Here is a 19993-nt window from a genome sequence, read left to right on the forward strand (position 1 = left end):
CATCTTTTTCTTCCTTCTGATAACCTTACTCTTCTAGTGGAAAGTAGCATTTCCTCAATGTTACTTCATGTGGTTAAGTCGACCCATTTCCCATTGCCTACACATGGATGTGACTTAAATGAGGTAGTAATCAGAATATTCTATTTGTCTGCCAGAGGAACTGTATCAGGGAAGGGTACTTGATCCACGTCGGTACAATGAGAGTCAACTTTAGGACAATGATGGGATTATAGAGAAGGAAAATCCTCCCTCTCTTTTCTTTTTTCTCTGATTGCTAAACTGGAAGGAGCTTATTCTAGAGCCACTAGGTCCATATGGAGAGAGCAAATAGAAAGAAGAGCTGAGAGAAAAAGAGAGATAAATATACTACTTCCTTGAAGGACATTGTTGGTTCTGGATCTAGCTGGCCTGAGGTAAGAATATAATATAGTCCTTATCTGTGGAGGATACATTCCAAGATCCAGTGAATAATGCCTGAAGCCAAGGATAGCACTGGAATATCAATAGCTGAACTGATAACTGAGATGGCTACAAAGTGACTAAGGGGCAAGTAGTGTATCAGCATGAATAAACTGGACATTTCTAGTGCAAGTTTTCATCATACTATGCAGAATCTTGGGCAATTTAAAATTTAAGAAAAGTTTATTTATGGAGTTTTGCATTTAATATTTTCAGACCACGGATTATTGAAGTTGCAGAAAGTGAAAATATGAATAAGGGAGGACACTACTGTATTGCTCATTTCTCAGTCTGGTAAGCCAAGAAATTCTTCCTCTTTACTGAGTAAGAACTGGAGACTACTAGCTTTAAAATGCAAGCATTCATATAAAATCCTTGCTCTTAAATTTTTGGGCATATATGTAAATGTGTCTTGAAGATGAATTTCTTGAAGAGAAAGTGCTGAGTCAAGGGGTATATATATTTAACATTTTAGCATATGTGCAAGTCAGTTTTGCAACACTGTGACAAAGTATCTGAGATAAAAAACTTAAAAGAAAAAATTTGGCTCACAGTTTCAGAGGTTTCAGTCCATGATCTCTTGGCTCCATGTTTCAACATGTAATACTATGGTCCTATTACTTGAGTATCTAAGCCCATGGTGGTTACTTAAAAATGCTTTTAAAGGACGAGCTGTAATCCCAGCTACTCAGGAGGTGGAGATCTGGAGGATCTCAGTTTGAGGCCAGTTAGGGCAAAAAAGTAAGTGAGATCCCATTTCAATTATTAAGTTGAACTGGGACAACAGTGTTCCAGTTCAAGGGAAGGATTAAGGTCTGAGGCTGGCCCTGGGCAAAATGAAAAACAACTACCTGAAAAAGTAGCTAATGCAGAAAAAGGCTGGTGAGCACAGCTCAAGTGGGACAGAGGGCTTCTGGAGGGACTACTGTCTTTCTTGTGAGAATGTTGTGGGAATGCATTAACTCTCTTGAGAGCTGTTTCTTATGAAGTATCTGGGCTGGGAAACAGCTCAGTGGTAGAGTACTTGCCTAGCCTAGCATGTGCCTGCCCTAGGTTTGATTCCCAGTATGACAAAAAAGTAAAAAAGTATCTGGTTTTTTTGTCCCCTCCTTTGTTTCATTCGCACCTGACTACCCTTTTACTTTGTATGAAACTTTCACCAGAAGCTGGTGAGCTCTTGGAGATCCAGAACTGTCAGCTAAATAAATTCTTTTTTGGGGGTTGTGACATGAAAGACAGTACTCGGTTTGAGCTTAGGGCCTTGCATTTGCTATGCAGGTACTCTACCACTGGCACCACACTACCAGCCCTAAATAAACCTAACACTCACACAAAGAAAGATAGTAGATACATGCTCCTGTAAGAGGTACTTAAATTGCTTTTGCTGAAAAGCATCAACTCCTTACTTGGGCCCAATGAATTAACTAATAACAGGAGAAAAGCTTGACATCTCTGTATCCATTTGTACCTACTGTCCTTTGCTCTGAGCTATTCTTTCCTGCAGCCACCTTGGAATCAAGAAAGGTCAGGAATAATGGATAACATCTTTATGACAAGGGACTGAATTTTCCCCTAAGGAATAGTGGAAACTTGCAGGATCTCTAAATGAGGACAATAACCTATAATGATGAGGTTGTACCCTGGAGCAGCAGTAATTATCTCATGGGGATAACACTGCTCCCCTCAAGTGATGGGAATGATAGCAACTTCTCTGAGTAACATCTTCTTTAGACCTTTGAAGAACAAGGACTGAGTAATGGTCAACCAGGCCCCACTGGTCACAAATCTGTGACTAGTACTGTTTAACTATGCATACCTTTTGTCCCATGCTCTAATTCTTTGTCTACTTCAAGCTAAAGCTCATGTCTGTACATGATAGCTAAAGATATAGGTGCTTACTCTGCCTCTTCCCACGGCATGTCTTGGGCCATGTAATAAATCTCCTTTCTCTGCCCTTCCTCATGTCTCTTTAATTGGTGTATAGGGATAAATGGCCAGACCTGACATGTGGAAGCCTGGGAGTTTGGGCCTTGGGTCCAAAACTCCAGTTTCACTTCTACTTTCTCACAACCCATAGGAATAATTCACTTCAATGACTCTCTCCTTTTTTCCCCATAGTACTTCATACCTTTGGGGATGCTAAATGTTACTTCACTTCTAAATGGTTAACCTTGGCATACCAACAGGGAGAAGGAGAACAAGAGACTGAGGGCTGTGGTGAGTCCTGTTTGCTCTAAGCTTTAGTTTGGACTGAAACTTCCCCAAGCTTCCACCTTGAATAAGCATTCTCTAAGGGCAATTATTAGTAACTTATTCACTTTATTCAGTGACAGAAGAATGACTGCGAGGTGAGAAAAGAAAACATGTAAGTCCACAATAAGAGAGATATGAGCAAAGACAAAAAAAAAAAGTCACTTATGACCTGGAATTAAATTGAGAAAATCAGAACCTTTAGGGTCCGTGTCTATTGATAAGCAAGTTCCAACTGACAGGCTCTTCTAAATCTTTCCCTGTGTAAGCACTAAACCAATTTTCTGGAACTAATCACAACTCTCCAGTCCAGTCCAGTCCATTTATATATTAAGTTACCTGGGCCTATTTTGGGAACCTTACTTTCTGTTTATCATATAAAAGACAAAATCCAAGTAACAAATCTGCCTCCGCACTGAGCAAACACCTCCAGCAGTTTTCTGCATTTTTCAAAATGATGCAGTGGAAAGGTATTAGTACTTTGTGTTACTGAGAGGTGGATGCAGGTCAAACAATTTCTATAATAAACTCAAAGCATCCTATTTCTAATTAAAAAAAATACTGATCTACAATGTGTGTATTCTTTTGTGGAAAAAAGACAAATTCTTTTTATGTAGTTAAAGGCAATTATGCCATATGTTTTGTGTGACTTAGAACTATTTGAAAGTGTGTTTTTTTGTTTTTTGTTTTTTGTTTTTCCCGGTGGCTGGTTGTTTTCCTTTGAGATAGGGTCTTAAGTAGTCTTAATTTTTTTTTTTTTTGGGGGGTACTGGGGTATGAACTCAGGGCCTCATATTTGCTAGGTAGGCATTCTAAGACTTGAGCCACATTCTGCCAGGCCTAAGACAAGGTCTCAAAATGTAGTTCAGTCTAACCTCCAATTTGAGACCCTACTGGCTCTACCTCCTGAGTGCTGGGATTATAGGTGTGGGTCACGGAGTTTTAAGGCACGGAGAAGGGCTGTATTGGGTTTGCCTGTAGCAAGTATCTAGTAAGTATCTTATAGCTTTACATATAAACTTTTTTTTGTTTATATTTCACTATACAGTATGCTGTTAGCCATAATACGAGAAAAGCCCCAAAGATTTAAATGACGTAAAATATACACAAAAAGATATAATATCACAGAATTTACCCTGGCCTCAGAAATATCAGTTCTTTTTATTTATTTTTTGCAAACTAGTGGAGGTTAATGTCATGATGCTTCATCTTTTGAAGAATAAATGGAAATTCATAGTAACACTATTTTAGTTCCATTAAATGTTAGTAATTATTAACACTGAGTATGTGATTACATCTTTCCAAGTCTAGTAAATGTAACAACTTTGATTTTTACACAGTATTAAGTCTTAGTCACTGATTGGATTCATGACTTAACATCAATGAAAGCATTTAACTATCCCTTTAAAAATGCTTTCTGGACAACATAAGTGGATTTGGAATTTTTCTTTCATTTTGTGGTGCTGGGGATTGAACCCAGGGCCTGTGCATGCTAGGAAATCACTCTAACCACTGAGCTGTACCTCCAGTCCTACACAGTTTTCTCATGCTCTACTCCTTTTTGAGAATCTCAAATGTTAAAATGTCTTAAGGCAAAATAGTTTCCTTTTAGAAAGTGTCACATGAAAAGAAATGTATAAAGCAGGTCTGTGAGCTCATTGTTCTCCTGTCATACTTTTGCTCCTTTTCTTCCATTTTTTTTTTCATTTTTCTTTTATTATTCATATGTGCATACAAGGCTTGGTTCATTTCTCCCCCCTGCCCCCACCCCCTCCCTTACCACCCACTCCACCCCCTCCCGCTCCCCCCCTCAATACCCAGCTTTTTTTTTTTTCAACTGGAGTTCAATATGGCCTTGAACTCACCACCCTTCTGCTTCAACCTCCTGAATGCTGGTATCTCCGAGTTAGAAAGCCCCATTCTTTTTTTGTTTTGTTTTGTTTTGTTTTATTATTCATATGTGCATACAAGGCTTGGGTCATTTCTCCCCCCTGCCCCCATCTTCTCCCTTACCACCCACTCCACCCTCTCCCTCTCCCCCCTTACCCCCTCCAAACCAGGCAGAAACTATTTTGCCCTTATCTCTAATTTTGTCGAAGAGAGAGTATAAGCAATAATAGGAAGGAACACGGGTTCCTATACAGGGAGTTGACTCACATTAATTTCCTGTGTGTGTGTGTTACCTTCTAGGTTAATTCTTTTTGATCTCACCTTTTCTCTAGTTCCTGGTCCCCTTTTCCTATTGGCCTCAGTTGCTTTTAAGGTATCTGCTTTAGTTTCTCTGCGTTAAGGGCAACAAATGTTAGCTAATTTTTTAGGTGTCTTACCTATCCTCATATCTCCCTTGTGTGCTCTCGCTTTTATCATGTGCTCAAAGTCCAATCACCTTGTTGTGTTTGCTCTTGATCTAATGTCCACATATGAGGGAGAACATACAATTTTTGGTCTTTTGGGCCAGGCTAACCTCACTCAGAATGATGTTCTCCAATTCCATCCATTTACCAGCGAGTGATAACATTTCGTTCTTCTTCATGGCTACATAAAATTCCATTGTGTATAGATACCACATTTTCTTGATCCATTCGTCAGTAGTGGGGCATCTTGGGTGTTTCCATAACTTGGCTATTGTGAATAGTGCCACAATAAACATGGGTGTGCAGGTGCCTCTGGAGTAACCTGTGTCACAGTCTTTTGGGTATATCCCCAAGATTGGTATTGCTGGATCAAATGGTAGATCGATGTCTAGCTTTTTAAGTAGCCTCCAAATTTTTTTTCCAGAGTGGTTGTACTAGTTTACATTCCCACCAACAGTGTAAGAGGGTTCCTTTTTCCCCACATCCTCGCCAACACCTGTTGTTAGTGGTGTTGCTAATGATGGCTATTCAAACAGGGGTGAGGTGGAATCTTAGTGTGGTTTTAATTTGCATTTCCTTTATTGCTAGAGATGGTGAGTGTTTTTTCATGTGTTTTTTGGCCATCTGAATTTCTTCTTTTGAGAAAGTTCTGTTTAGTTCACTTGCCCATTTCTTTATTGGTTCATTAGTTTTGGGAGAATTTAGTTTTTTAAGTTCCCTGTATATTCTGGTTATCAGTTCTTTGTCTGATGTGTAGCTGGCAAATATTTTCTCCCACTCTGTGGGTGTTCTCTTCAGTTTAGAGACCATTTCTTTTGATGAACAGAAGCTTTTCAGTTTTATGAGGTCCCATTTATCTATGCTATCTCTTAGTTGCTGTGCTGCTGGGGTTTCGTTGAGAAAGTTCTTACCTATACCTATTAACTCCAGAGTATTTCTTACTCTTTCCTGTATCAACTTTAGAGTTTGGGGTCTGATATTAAGATCCTTGATCCATTCTGAGTTAATCTTGGTATAGGGTGATATACATGGATCTAGTTTCAGTTTTTTGCAGACTGCTAACCAGTTTTCCCAGCAGTTTTTGTTGAAGAGGCTGCTATTTCTCCATCGTGTACTTTTAGCGCCTTTGTCAAAGACAAGTTGGTTATAGTTGTGTGGCTTCATATCTGGGTCCTCTATTCTATTCCACTGGTCTTCATGTCTGTTTTTGTGCCAGTACCATGCTGTTTTTATCATTATTGCTTTGTAGTATAGATTGAAAGAAAGCCCCATTCTTACAGAATCTATTCTCTGTTGAGCAGCAGTACAGCCTGTATTATTCTGTGTCCCTGAATAAGCTACAGGGACCAAGGGTTGGAAAACTGACACAAATGGGATTTGTCAGTCTCTTAGGAACTTGCAACTGGGATGTAAAGACTCCTGCCAATCTCTGCTGGTGCTTAAATTAAGGGTTTCAAAGGGGACTCTTTTACACCAAATGTTAAAAGCAGTAGAGAAGGCTGATAGTGTAGTGAATATGAAGCAGGTAAACAGAAGCTGAAACAAGAAAGTTATGGTTGTAAGTGGGAAAAAAAGTAAAATACTGTGTTAGACACAGGAAGCCAGGAACAAAGTAGTTCTCTTGGTCTCTAGAGGTTTTCCAAGTTCCAATCCCAAGTGAGATGTGTGTATTTCCTTCCTTGGTTCTCTAACATGTCACTGAAGTCTTCTAGTAAGTTCTTTTGAGTCTAAGCTAATTTGAGTATGTTCTGTTATTTCCTATCAAGAGAGTGGTGAATAACACAAACACACACATACACACCACTGGCAAACACACACCTTATCTACTTCCTCTGTAACTAACATTTCTTAAGCAATTACTATGTGCAAGGTACTATTAGATGTTCCTCTTAGGGAAGGAGGAGAAAAAAAAAAAAGACAGGTTCTGACAACAGAAAACTGACAGGGAGAAAACTGAGAGGTGAATGGCTAACATGGTTCTACAAAGATCTTAAAGTCTTAAAAGGCCAGGCGCCAATGAGTCATGCCTATAATCCTATCTACAAGGAAGGCTGAGATCAAGGGATTGCAGTTTGAGGCCAGCTGGGGCAAATAGTTCACAAGACCCTATTCTCCAAAATATTCAGATCAAATGAACTGGAGGTATGGCTCAAATGGTAGAGGGCCTGCCTTGCAAGTGTGAAGATCTGAGTTCAAACCCCAGTTTCCCCCCACTCAAAAAACAGAATAGTAAAATAAAGGAAAAATGCTATGCAGAATGGCATAAAAAGCAAATCTGCTCACTCAAATTTAATTATATATGCTTGGCAAAAGTTTACAAAAATAAAAACAAACTACTGTAAGTAATTTTACAGATGTGTCCATTATATAAACTTTGTACCGCAATGTATAAAGCTGTACACTGATATATTGCACATCTATACTGTGCAGTACATATTTACTGAACATGATCATATGCATAAATCTAATTGGATTATACTCTACGGGAAATTTAAGAAAATTTTAAGACTAATTTTGATTATGTGTGCTTTTCACCTTATGTGTTAACTTTACATCCAAACCCTACATGTGACTTCACTGTATTTAACAACTACTTTCCTTAGAAAGAATGGTCACCCTTGAGACTCTAGCATTATAGATGTGATTTGTAACAACTGGTGATTGTTCTAGTCATCTGATTATTTATTCTGTTATCTTAACAGCTAAGACCTAAAGTAAGGTACTGAGAGGTACCTTAGGTTTTGTACAAACCCTGAAGACTCAAATTAGTGGCCCAGAGACTCACCTGCTTCCAAAGCCTCAATATAGGAAATTTGACAAAGTAGCACACATATAGCAATAGCAACTTATTTACTAACATTTTTATCATCCTTGATTTGTTTTCAGTTTTTTTCAATATTTCAAATGTTTTAAAATAATAATACATGACTCTGTTTAACACATTTACTCCTTTTGAATTTTGTTCTCAAATTCACATTAGGCGACAAAGCTAAAAAACACTCAGCTGTCGGAAATTTATACCTTCCCCATTTGATACACAGATTCTTATCTTTAAATTAAAAAATGGTAAAAATACAAGTATAAAAAAGACTGAGTACAACAGGCACAGTGGTATATGCCTGCAGTTCCAGCTACTTGGGAAGCTGAGGCAGGAGGATCACTATTGTCCAACAGTTTATGAAGAGATTAACATTTTCTTTTATGTATCCTTCCAAAATTTTAGTTAAGTTTTTATTTTCCAGAACTTCCAAAATGCTTTTAAAAAAATAAAGAATTTATTAAGCAAATACACAGGTTCTTGCAGTTATTTCAACAGCAATGGGTCAATAGCTAGAACCACTCTTTCTGAAAGAGTGTGTTGTAACCACAAACATCTAATTCTGAGTTCTTGTATTCTGCATAAGGGACTAGAATGTGAATTAATTTCTTCTTGCTTTTTGATTTTTATAATCCTTTATGCTGGCAGAAATCCATGAGCTCATTCAGGCCTTCCTGAAATGGCTCAGCAGCTAGAAGAGCACCTCAAGTCTGAATGTGCAAATTAATTTTGCTCTCTGAAGGATGGGTCTCAGTGTAACCACAAAATTCCACTTCTGAATTTTTCATGATCATGCAATGCAGAGAATTTCCTAAAGTATAGTACTCCTGGTGTAATACAAATGTCACACAGTGTCCATCTATTGTAGCTGCCTGGACCAATTCCATGGCTGTCTTTTGTCTTCAGCCATTTAGGTCTTTAACATAGGTATTTTTCTCTCCAATTCCTGGTCCTCTTCTATCGTGAGGTTAGTTTCCAGGATCCTCAGGTGGTGCTAGCAGAAAGGAGGCTTGTCCCATACCCCAAAATACTTTTTGAAAAGAAATTTCTTCCCAACTTTTGGCAAACTGTATGAAGAACTGTAAAGTTACTCCCCTTTTTGAGGTAGCAGCATAGGTCTATGGAGCTATATTTTCTGATACCAAGGTACCACTCGGTACCTGGCTGATTCTGACTTTTTAAAACACCTTTGAAAACTGGGTGTGAGGGATGCACACAGAATATCAGCACTCAGAAGGCAAAGGCAAAAAGATTGTGAGTTTGAAGCCATCCTGGGCCATATACAGTGATACCCTGTACAAAGGAAGCGAACGTTTTGAAAAAAATAGGTATTTCTGTTTTTACAGGGAAATTAGAGCTCCAGTTTCTATGTAAAACAATACTGTCTTGTGTTTATAAAGTACCTTTTCCAGGTATTACCTCATTCTCATTCAACTACAGCATGCCTGCAAACTCAGGAAGAAACAGTTTTTCCTGCTGTATGAGTAAGAAAACTGAAGCATAACAGGGGCATATAGCTAACCTTGAGTCACATAGAAAACTGTGGGGAAAGCTTGGGCTTAACTTTTTTCCACACTCCAGTTCTCAGCAGTCTCCACTTATTCACACTGTCTATATTTAAAGATGGCAACATCTGAATCTTCACAGCCTTCAAAATGTAATGTCAAAGCTGCCCATTTATATTAATTAAGGTAAATTTCCCCTGAAATTAGTGGTATATCTTCTTCTCTGTAATAGCTCTGGCAGAGTGACCATGACAAGAAAGGACCAAACTGTACTTCACCAAGTTCACTATTTCATCCTTTCTTCCCTTACTAAGAAAACTTCCTATCCATCTGAAGAAAAGGTTTGTTCTGAATTTCATAAGAACTCCTAAAGGACAACTAAATTGAGGGACGTTATTGGTTTACAACTAACCTTGTTAAAAGATTCATTTCTAAGAAAATTTCCCATCTTCCAGGACATCTTCAGAAATTCCTATTTTTGAATCCCTGTGTACCATTTCTTATGCTTGTTTTTTTGAGACACTGGGGTTTAAACTCACTACCTCATGCTTAGCAGGTAGGCTCTTACTGCTTGAGTCACTCTGCTAGCCTTTTTTTTGTGATGGGTTGTTTCAAGATAGGGTTTTGCAAACTATTTGCTTAGGCTGGCTTCAAAGCATGATCCTTCTGATCTCTGTCGCCTGAATAGCTAGGTTTATAGGTGTGAGCCACCAGCACCTGGCTGCCCAGCTTGTGTATAATATGCCCCTAAGGAAGTTCACAATGTTATAGGAGAGTCTTTTTCTTTGGTGGGATTGCTTGAGTCATACCTCCAGTCCATTTTGCTCTGGTTATTTTGGAGATAGGATCTCTTGAACTACTTCCCTCAGCTCCCCTCGAAGATTGATCTTCCCAATCTCAGCCCCCTAAATGGCTAGGATTTATAGGCATGAGCCACCAGTGCCCGTTTTTTGTTTTTTTTTTTTAAATTTAGAATATCACTATGTAGCCCAGACTGGCTCCCAACTTTCCATGTGCATCCGACTCCCAAGTACGGGAATTAACAGGTGTGTGCCACTAGGCTCAGCTTAGGAGGGTCTTGTCAACTCATATATATTTTTATTAGCATTAACTAATTGCACAAAAGGGTTCCTTGTGGTAGTCAATCAAATTCACTCCATTTTTATTACTCTTTCTTAATGTCCTTCCTTCTTTTAAACAGTTTTTGGTGGATTTCACAGTGCTGGTAATATAATTTATATATATGTAATTACATATATGTAATGTACTTCTATAATATTGCCCCCTCCCACCCCTTCACCTTCTCCCTTTCTCTTCCTAAACCAACTGGTCCCCCGTAACAGCTCCCCTTTTACAATCATGTCATACTATTATGTTTTTAAGATTCAGATGCCACAAATGAGTGAAACATGTGCTATGTCTTTCTGAGCTTAACATGGTGATCTCTAGTTTCATTCATTTTTCTCAAATGGCATAATTTCATTCTTCTTTATGTTTCAACAATAACTGTATGTATGGACCACATGTTGGTTGTTGGGTACCTAGGCTGGCTCCATACCTTGACAATTACAAATAGTGCTGATATAAATATGGGTGTGTAGGTATTTCTCTTGTACATCTGATTTATATTATGTAAATCAACCAACATGGTATGACAGGATCATATGGTAGTTCTATTTTTAGTTTCTTGAGGAACCTCCATACTGATTTCCATAGTGGCTGGACAAATTTACATTCCCACCAACAGTGTAATCTCACATATGCTTAAAACTCCTCAGATTTATGATTTAGTCCCATGATGATGCAGGACCATGTTCCCATTAATTTAACTCTTAGCTAGATTCAAAACTTTTTTTCTGGTTCCAACCAACACCTATCTTTTTTTTAAGGCATATAAAACTATTCCCTCCTAGCAACTTCAAAACTGTAGTCTGATCAGCTCTATTAGAACTTTATTCATAACATAAAGGTTTCAGTGCATAAAAATGGCATGCATATGGGAGCTCTGAGCTACTCAGTTGTACATATGATACATGCATTAAAAGTAAATGATTACTGAAACCATTCCCTCTAAAATCAGGAACCAGACAAGGATGCCCACTATCTCCACTCCTATTCAACATAGTACTGGAATTCCTAGCCAGAGCAATTAGGCAAGAAGAAGGAAAAAAGGAATACAAATAGGTAAAGAAACTGTCAAAATATCCCTATTTGCAGACGACATGATCCTATACCTTAAAGACCCAAAAAACTCTACTCAAAAGCTCCTAGACACCATCAATAGCTATAGCAAGGTAGCAAGACATAAAATCAACATAGAAAAATCATTAGCATTTCTATAAACTAATAATGAACAAACTGAAAAAGAATATATGAAAACAATTCCATTTACAATAGCCTCAAAAAAAAAAATCAAATACCTAGGTGTAAACCTAACAAAGGATGTGAACGACCTCTAAAAGGAAAACTATAAACATCTGAAGAAAGAGATTGAGGAAGACTATAGAAAGTGGAGAGATCTCCCATGCTCATAGATTGGTAGAATCAACATAGTAAAAATGCCTATACTCCCAAAAGTAATCTACATGTTTAATGCAATTCCCATCAAAATTCCAATGACCTTCATTAAAGAGACTGAAAAATCTACAGTTAAATTTATATGGAAATAAAAGAGGCCACGAATAGCCAAGGCAATACTCAGTCAAAAGAATAACGCTGCAGGTATCACGATACCCGACTTCAAACTATATTACAAAGCAGTAACAATAAAAACAGCATGGTACTGGCACAAAAACAGACATGAAGACCAGTGGAACAGAATAGAGGATCCAGATATGAAGCCACACAACTATAACCAACTTGTCTTTGACAAAGGCGCTAAAAATATATGAAGGAGAAAAGACAGCCTCTTCAACAAAAACTGCTGGGAAAACTGGTTAGCAGTCTGCAAAAAACTGAAACTAGATCCATGTATATCACCCTATACCAATATTAACTCAAAATGGATCAAGGATCTTAATAGCAGACCACAAACTCTAAAGCTGATACAGGAAAGAGTAGGAAATACTCTGCAGTTAGTAGGTATAGGTAAGAACTTTCTCAATGGAACCCCAGCAACACAACAATTAAGAGATAGCATAGATAAAGGGACTTCATAAAATTAAAAAGCTTCTGCTCAACAAAAGAAATGGTCACTAAACTGAAGAGAACACCCACAGAGTGGGAGAAAATATTTGCCAGCTACACATCAGACAAAGGACTGATAAGCAAACTATACAGAGAACTTAAAAAACTAAATTCTCCCAAAATTAATGAGCCAATAAAGAAATGGGCAAGTGAACTAAACAGAACTTTCTCAAAAGAAGAAATTCAAATGGCCAAAAAACACATGAAAAAACGCTCACCATCTCTAGCAATAAAGGAAATGCAAATTAAAACCACACTTAAGATTCCACCTCACCCCAGTTTGAATAGCCATCATTAGCAACACCACCAGGTGCTGGCGAGGACGTGGGGAGTGGGGGGTGGCGGGGAAGGAACCCTCTTACACTGTTGGTGGGAATGTAAACTAGTACAACCACTCTGGAAAAAAATTTGGAGGCTACTTAAAAAGCTAGACATCGATCTACCATTTGATCCAGCAATACCAATCTTGGGGATATACCCAAAAGACTGTGACACAGGTTACTCCAGAGGCACCTGCACACCCATGTTTATTGCGGCACTATTCACAATAGCCAAGTTATGGAAACACCCAAGATGCCCCACTGACGAATGGATCAAGAAAATGTGGTATGTATACACAATGGAATTTTATGAAGAAAAGAACAAAATGTTATCATTCACTGGTAAATGGATGGAATTGGAGAACATCATTCTGAGTGAGGTTAGCCTGGCCCAAAAGACCAAAAATCGTATGTTCTCCCTCATATGCGGACATTAGATCAAGGGCAAACACAACAAAGTGATTGGACTTTGATCACAAGATAAAAGTGAGAGCACACAAGGGAGATATGAGGATAGGTAAGACATCTAAAAAACTAGGTAACATTTGTTGCCCTTAACGCAGAGAAACTAAAGTAGATACCTTAAAAGCAACTGAGGCCAATAGGAGAAGGGGACCAGGAACTAGAGAGAAGGTTAGATCAAAAAGAATTAACCTAGAAGGTAACACACGTGCACAGGAAATCAATGTGAGTCAACCCCTGTATAGCTATCCTTATCTCAACTAGCAAAAACCCGTGTTCCTTCCTATTATTGCTTATACTCTCTCTTCAACAAAATTATAGAGATAAGGGCAGAATAGTTTCTGCCGGGTATCGAGGGGGGGGGAGCAGGGTAGGTTGTAAGGGAGGGGGTGGGGGCAGGGGGGAGAAATGACCCAAACATTGTATGCACATATGAATTAAAAAAAAAAAAAAAAAAGAAAGAAAGTAAATGATTAATTCACTTTGGAAAATAGCTTTAAGCTTGGCTGAGTGGCTCAGGTAGTAGAGTGCCTGTCTAGCAAGCATAAGGCCCCAAGTAAACCCCAGTGCCACCCCCCCCCGCCCCAAAAAATGTTTTAGAGCTATAAAACCCGTAAGAAGTTCTGGAGGTAACAAAGACAACCTTGTAAGTCATGAAATTTGGTGACACCACATGAAATAGGAAATCCTACTCTTTCCCTGGGTAAAGAGAGGTTCCAGGCCTTTGACCCAATTCAAAGATTATATGAATATTTCCCACCTTTCTTTATAATTGGTAAGTGAAAATGAGTAGACAGCCCTAAACATTTGCGTGTATATACTGCACATGAGAGGAAAAATCTGTACAAAAATGTGGGAAAAACACATGCCTAGTTCAAGTTTGCCCACGGCATGAGAAGTTACCAAACTTTGTCCATGTGCTGGACAAAGGGGGAAAACTGAAATAATCATAAAAAGTGCCAATTCGGTATTTTAAAAGTTCACTTGTTTTCTCTGCCCAATTACATTCTGCATGGGTTTTGTTGCATCTATTAGGTTTCAATAAGCATTTCTTTTAGGATTAGTCATTTCTTTGAGAGTTAGTATCTCTCTTTTACAGTAGATACAAAGCAGAATAGTCATTGTCAGATTAGAATAGTTGCTAGAAAGCCAGGACAGGACAACTCACATGGAGATAAACTAGGATATGATATTTATTCTAGAGCCCTTGCAGGTTTTTCCCAGGTATGTTACTGGTTAGAAGTGGAATTTAAGTGTTTAAGAGGAACAAAATGAGTCCCTCCAATCCTTTAGGATCACTCAATACAATTAAGAAGGCTCCAGAGCAAAGAGATCATTGTAGTCTCTGTTTCTATTATAGTTAGTCCTTCCTTTCCAAATGCCCAATAAAGTAGGAGGAATTTACCATAAGCTACTTAGTATTTTTACTAAAAATGTCAAAGCTATTGTTCAAAACTATTAGTCCTAAGGACAGCTTAATTTAGAAAGCAGTAATAAAAGCAATTTTATAGCTTCAGGCAAAAACCAAAGACTATCACCTATTTCATCAACTTGTATTCTCATTTCTTTATCTAGACCCTATTTCGTTGCCTTTGCCTACCACCTCCACCCCAATCCTTTCCTTGGTTCTTGCCCTTGCTGCCTCATTCCTCCCCCTATCCACTCCTTTCCACTTCAGCTGTATGTCTGGTCCTTATTGTGTGGCCAGCCCCTATCTAACTATGGATTGTCACCCTCATAAGGTTCCTTTCCTAATGTGGATGTTTAGGCTATCTCCTAACGTGATGTTTTTGCCCATCTCTGCTGAAAACCTGTCAGCCACCAAGTGGGAGGTATGCTGAATACGAGATTTGTGGGCTGGAAACATTTTAAAATAACAATGTATGTATCTTCATAAATTAAAAACCCAGTGGGCACAGGGAAACCTAAAAACATTCCCATAAAAGGAAAATAAATTTGGGCCTTGTTTCTAGTGACTATAATACATCTTAACATGATGTTGATTGAAGAAAACAAGAAAGATGGTATACTCACAGGATACTTTCATCTGTTGATTACAAGGCTCACAGCCTTTAATTACTATGATCATGTGGAGCAAGTGGGCCAACTGTACCAAATAAATACTGAAGCCAATAGGAAGGCAAACAAGTTCCAGGGAATCCATAATTAATTGTTAAATTTCTGACTCCTAATATTGTATACTCAGAAGAACCACAGAAACTAGATTTCAAAAGAAAAGCCTAAGTATATTCAATGTCAAAGCCCTGTTTTTTTCAAAAATCAAAACACACTGATAAAAGAAATGAAGCAAAAATAAAAGTGAAGAAATTGTTTAGCTTAGAGGAGCAAATCTACAACTTTTAACTTTTCATCACTGAGGAAAAGAAAACAATAATTTCTCATATTCACATAGTTTTGCATTTAAAAATTTTTTCCTGTACTCAATTTAGGAATTCTCCACCAATTTCACACTCAGTAATTTGAACTATAATTTACAAGTAAAAAATCTATTCCCCAGCCTTACCATCTCATTATGTGAAAACACACACACTGTTCTCATTTTGATTCACTAACCATTGGATGTTCCTTTTGCCAGGGTTATTTGTATAATGTAATTAATTTCTAAGAAATCAGTTTAGGACTAAGAAGGCAGCTTACTGACAAGAGTGTTTGCCTAGTGTACACGAAGCCCAGGGTTCAATCCCAGTAAAGCCAAAAAAAAAAATCAGTTTATGTTCTCAGAAGCTTAAGAAAGGTGTCAAATATCTGCACATGGAATACAACCAAGATGTTTCTCATATACTAACATGTGCAGTTTCTTATAAAATCTTGAGTTCAAATACGTCTTAAAAGTCAAGTGCTCTAACATTCTAACCAGCATTCTAACACAAATCTACCTCACAATATTCCAAATATATAACTGTTCAGCTTCTGCTTGAACAATGACCACCCCCTCAGAGATGGGAAATCCTATTGTATAAGATAGCTCATTCCAGTTTATGATTTCCTTTTTTTCTTCCTGCAATATTGTGTTTAGAAAGATGGCAAAGAAAATGACTGCAACACTTTATTATCTTATGGTGAACTATGCTCTAAATTGTTAATGCATGGCTCAGGAGAAACAGGCAGAAGCAGATGGGTTGGCCTTTTGCCAATCACAGACAACAAGTCCACTTTGCAGCCTTTTAAAAAATTAGCTAATATTATAAAAGTAATAATTGCTCAGAGCATAAAATGTAATTTGTCAATTATACCTCAATATAGCTGGGTGTGGTGGTACATTCCTATAATCCCAACACTTGGGAGTGTTAGGTCTGGGAACCTAAAGGACAGATGAGTGAATCAGTGTCCCATGCCCTATGGAGAGCACTAAGAGCCCTGCACCCTGAGAAGGATACATGGTCTCACAGATCTGCATTCCTGCACACTGAGAAGGAGATACATGGTCTAATAGATCTGACACTGGCTGATAGATAAGATGCTCTCAAGGTTGTTTCCCACTTTCCCCCATAAGGGGCAAACAGACCACCTCATAGAAGACAGCCTGAGTGCACAAATCCACGACCAATGGAAAGAGCCCACCTAAACCTTACCTTAACCCAGTAAAAAGCCTCAGCCTTCACCTCAGCACCAAGCCACCGGTTTCCGGGCTCCGCTGTACTACTGCAGTTGCAGCCTTTTCTTTCTCTAATAAATCTACCTGTGTGTGCACTATCCATATCTCATGAGCTTATTTGTAAGCCCAGCAAAGACAAGAAATCCACATCACTGGTCTGTTACAGGAGGTTGAGGCAGGAGGATTGTGAGTTTGAGGACAGGCTAGGCTACACAGTAAGACCCTGTCTCAAAAAGCAGGTTTATACATATCTCAATAAAGTTGAGGAACAAACAAAGCCAAGGCAAATTAACAGAAATATTGTGTCCAGATCAGGGAGGACAGTGACCCACTATGTTCACATCCAGAGTTACTTATGTTGTTTGTGAGGCTCCTCTTAAGGAGCTAAGGCTATTGTATGTGCATGTGTCCATGCTTGCTAGTGTACCAAGAACAATGAAGTACCTGTAAACCGTTATTATGCAAAATGTGGCTTAAAAGCAGACTCAGGTGGATGGTACATGGCACAGCACATAACAGTTGTGATGAATGCCTTTGAGCTGGTAAAGGAGGCCCAAGTGTGCTACATGAAAATCAAAAAAAGGGCAGAGTTTGAACCAATATGAAAAACTTTAAATACCTTTCACCTTCCAGCACTGAATAACCTAGAAGAATAGTGAACTCGATGGCCGAGAAGAAGTGAAGCAGAGATGGGTAACAATTTATGAAGAAAATCCTAAAAGCAATTCTCACACTGAGGGGAAACTTGAAACAGATTTCCAAAGTGCTACCTATCTTGAAAAAGCCTACGGCTACCTGTTAATTGTAGGTAAGAATATTAAGACAAGAATACAACCTGTTACTTTAAGAGCAGTGGGTAAGGCTGGGGGTGGGAGTGGTGTACACTTCTAATCACAGTTCTCCAGGCTGTGGCAGAAACATTATGTGATGGAGGTGAGCTTGGCTACATAGCAAGTTCCAGGACAGCCTGGACTTTATAGCAGTGGGTGAGCTCAAGAAGCAGAATTAAACTTCACATAAAATTTAGAAGACTCTGAGATGATTGTGGAAATGATGGGTGCACCAATCTCAGAGTTTCTAGTTTTTTCTCACTGTTTTAAGTGACAGCCAATTCTTACAGTCCTCTTCCCCTAATGTTCTGTGTACTCCTTGTACAGAGAATGCTGAAACCTCTGCAGTATGCAATGCTGTTTTGAGAGAAGGACAGATTTTTCTTTTTTTTAAAGGCAATACTAACATTTGAACCCAGGGCCTCATGCTTACTAGATAGGTGCTCGTCTACTTGAATCACAACCCCAGCACTTTTTTGTTGTAGTTATTTTCCTGGTTGGGTCTTGCGTTTTTGCTCAGGGTTTGCCGTGGACTGCAATCCTTTTAGTTATGTTTCCTATGTAGTTGGAACTATAGCTGTGAGCCACCATGCCAGGAATGTTTGCTGAGATAGAGTCTTGTTGACTTTTTGTCTGGGCTTGTCTCAAACCACAATTCTCCTAATCTCCGTATCCCAAAAAACTTGGATTGCAAGCATGAGCCATCACACCAACCCAGGAGCATAGAATTTTACTCTCATATAACAAGTTAATGAGATTTTTGTTGTTGTTGTTTCTTCTTTTGGCATTGCTGGAGAGTGAACCCAGGGTCTCACACAAGCTAGCCTAGAGCACTGCTCTACACTGAGATATATCCTCAGCCCTACTGCCTTTTGAGACAGGGGGGTCATGAACTCCTGGGCTCAAGTGATCCTCCCACCTCAACCTCCTAAATTGCTGGAGCTATAGGTGTACACTACTGTGCATGGCTATTTTACTCCATACTGGCCTGATTTAGTGGTTCTATCCTGAACCACTAAATGTTTATAGCATTTCCACAGGCTTACAGGGGAAATGCTATAAACTGGCCTGGTTACTTCCCCCAGGCCCACTCAAAGTTCTGAATCAGATTGGATTAAGCATGTGTTTACCTGTGTTTTAGATTTATGAGACATGCACAAACATGTTTATCATAAATAGGCTATGACAGTCATCACCTTGAAAATTTATGCCACTCAGAACATTATGAAACAGGAATGACATAGAAGAACACCAATTACAATGTAGTTTTGAGGCATCAGGAAAGATAAGCCTTAAGTTATATACACATCCTGCAAACTCAGTTTGCAGCCTCAAATCTTGAACATTCCATGTTCAAGGATGCAATCAATCAGTTTATACATACCAAGAGTCTACCATGGACAAGAACTCATGTTGAAGTTCAATAAAAGACAAATATGCATTATGGCCTCCTTAAGTTATAACTATAGCTAATCAATGGCATGGTCAGGTTATAAGACTAAAATAACAAGCAGTGGCTTTTACATAATTTTTTTTTGGTGGTACTAGAGTTTGAACCGAGGGCTTCACGCTTACTTGTAAGCAAATGCTCTGCTGCTTGAGCCACACTTCCAGCCCTTTATGCTCTGGTTATTTTGGAGTGTTGCTTTTTGTCCAGGCTAGCCTGAACTGTTATGCTTCCCACCATAGATGGAATGACAGGCATGCACTAACATACCCAGTTATATAATTCTTACAAAATCTATATGTTAGGCAATAAAATTAAAACTCCTTCAATAGTGTCTTCAATAGTGGTATGTGAAAATAAAAACCACGTCAGTCATTAACATAAAACTATCACATCAAAGGAAGCATAAAGTAGAGGAAATTTTACTAATGTCAAGTGATGACACTAGCTCTGAAGGATTTCATCTTCTGAGAGAGGTTAACTACAGGAGCAGCCTATTTAGGACTGGCAACATTTGCTTGGTCAAAATGTTTTTCTACAAGTTAGTAAGATGTATTAGAAATTTAAGCTTTCAGGTAAAAATGGTTGCTTTTTAAAATTTATAAATGCCCCCACCCCCCCACCCCACCAGACACACACGATGTTGCTGGGGATCAAACCCAGGCTAAAGAAGTACTCTTCTGCTGAATCATATCACCAGCCCTAAACTTAAATTTTAAAAATCCTTAAAGGTAGGCCGGTGGAAT

The 19993-nt window shown here is 38.6% G+C and overlaps 1 protein-coding gene across 16 annotated transcripts in view; it reads right to left on the reverse strand.

Annotated features, from left to right (window-relative positions):
* Csnk1g1 (casein kinase 1 gamma 1) overlaps positions 1-19993 on the reverse strand; it is a 175854-nt gene that overhangs the window by 51146 nt on the left and 104715 nt on the right. The gene's annotated exons all lie outside the window — the stretch shown is intronic.

This window comes from Castor canadensis, chromosome 2 (assembly GCF_047511655.1).
Source record: "Castor canadensis chromosome 2, mCasCan1.hap1v2, whole genome shotgun sequence".
Classification (NCBI taxonomy): Eukaryota; Metazoa; Chordata; class Mammalia; order Rodentia; family Castoridae; genus Castor; species Castor canadensis.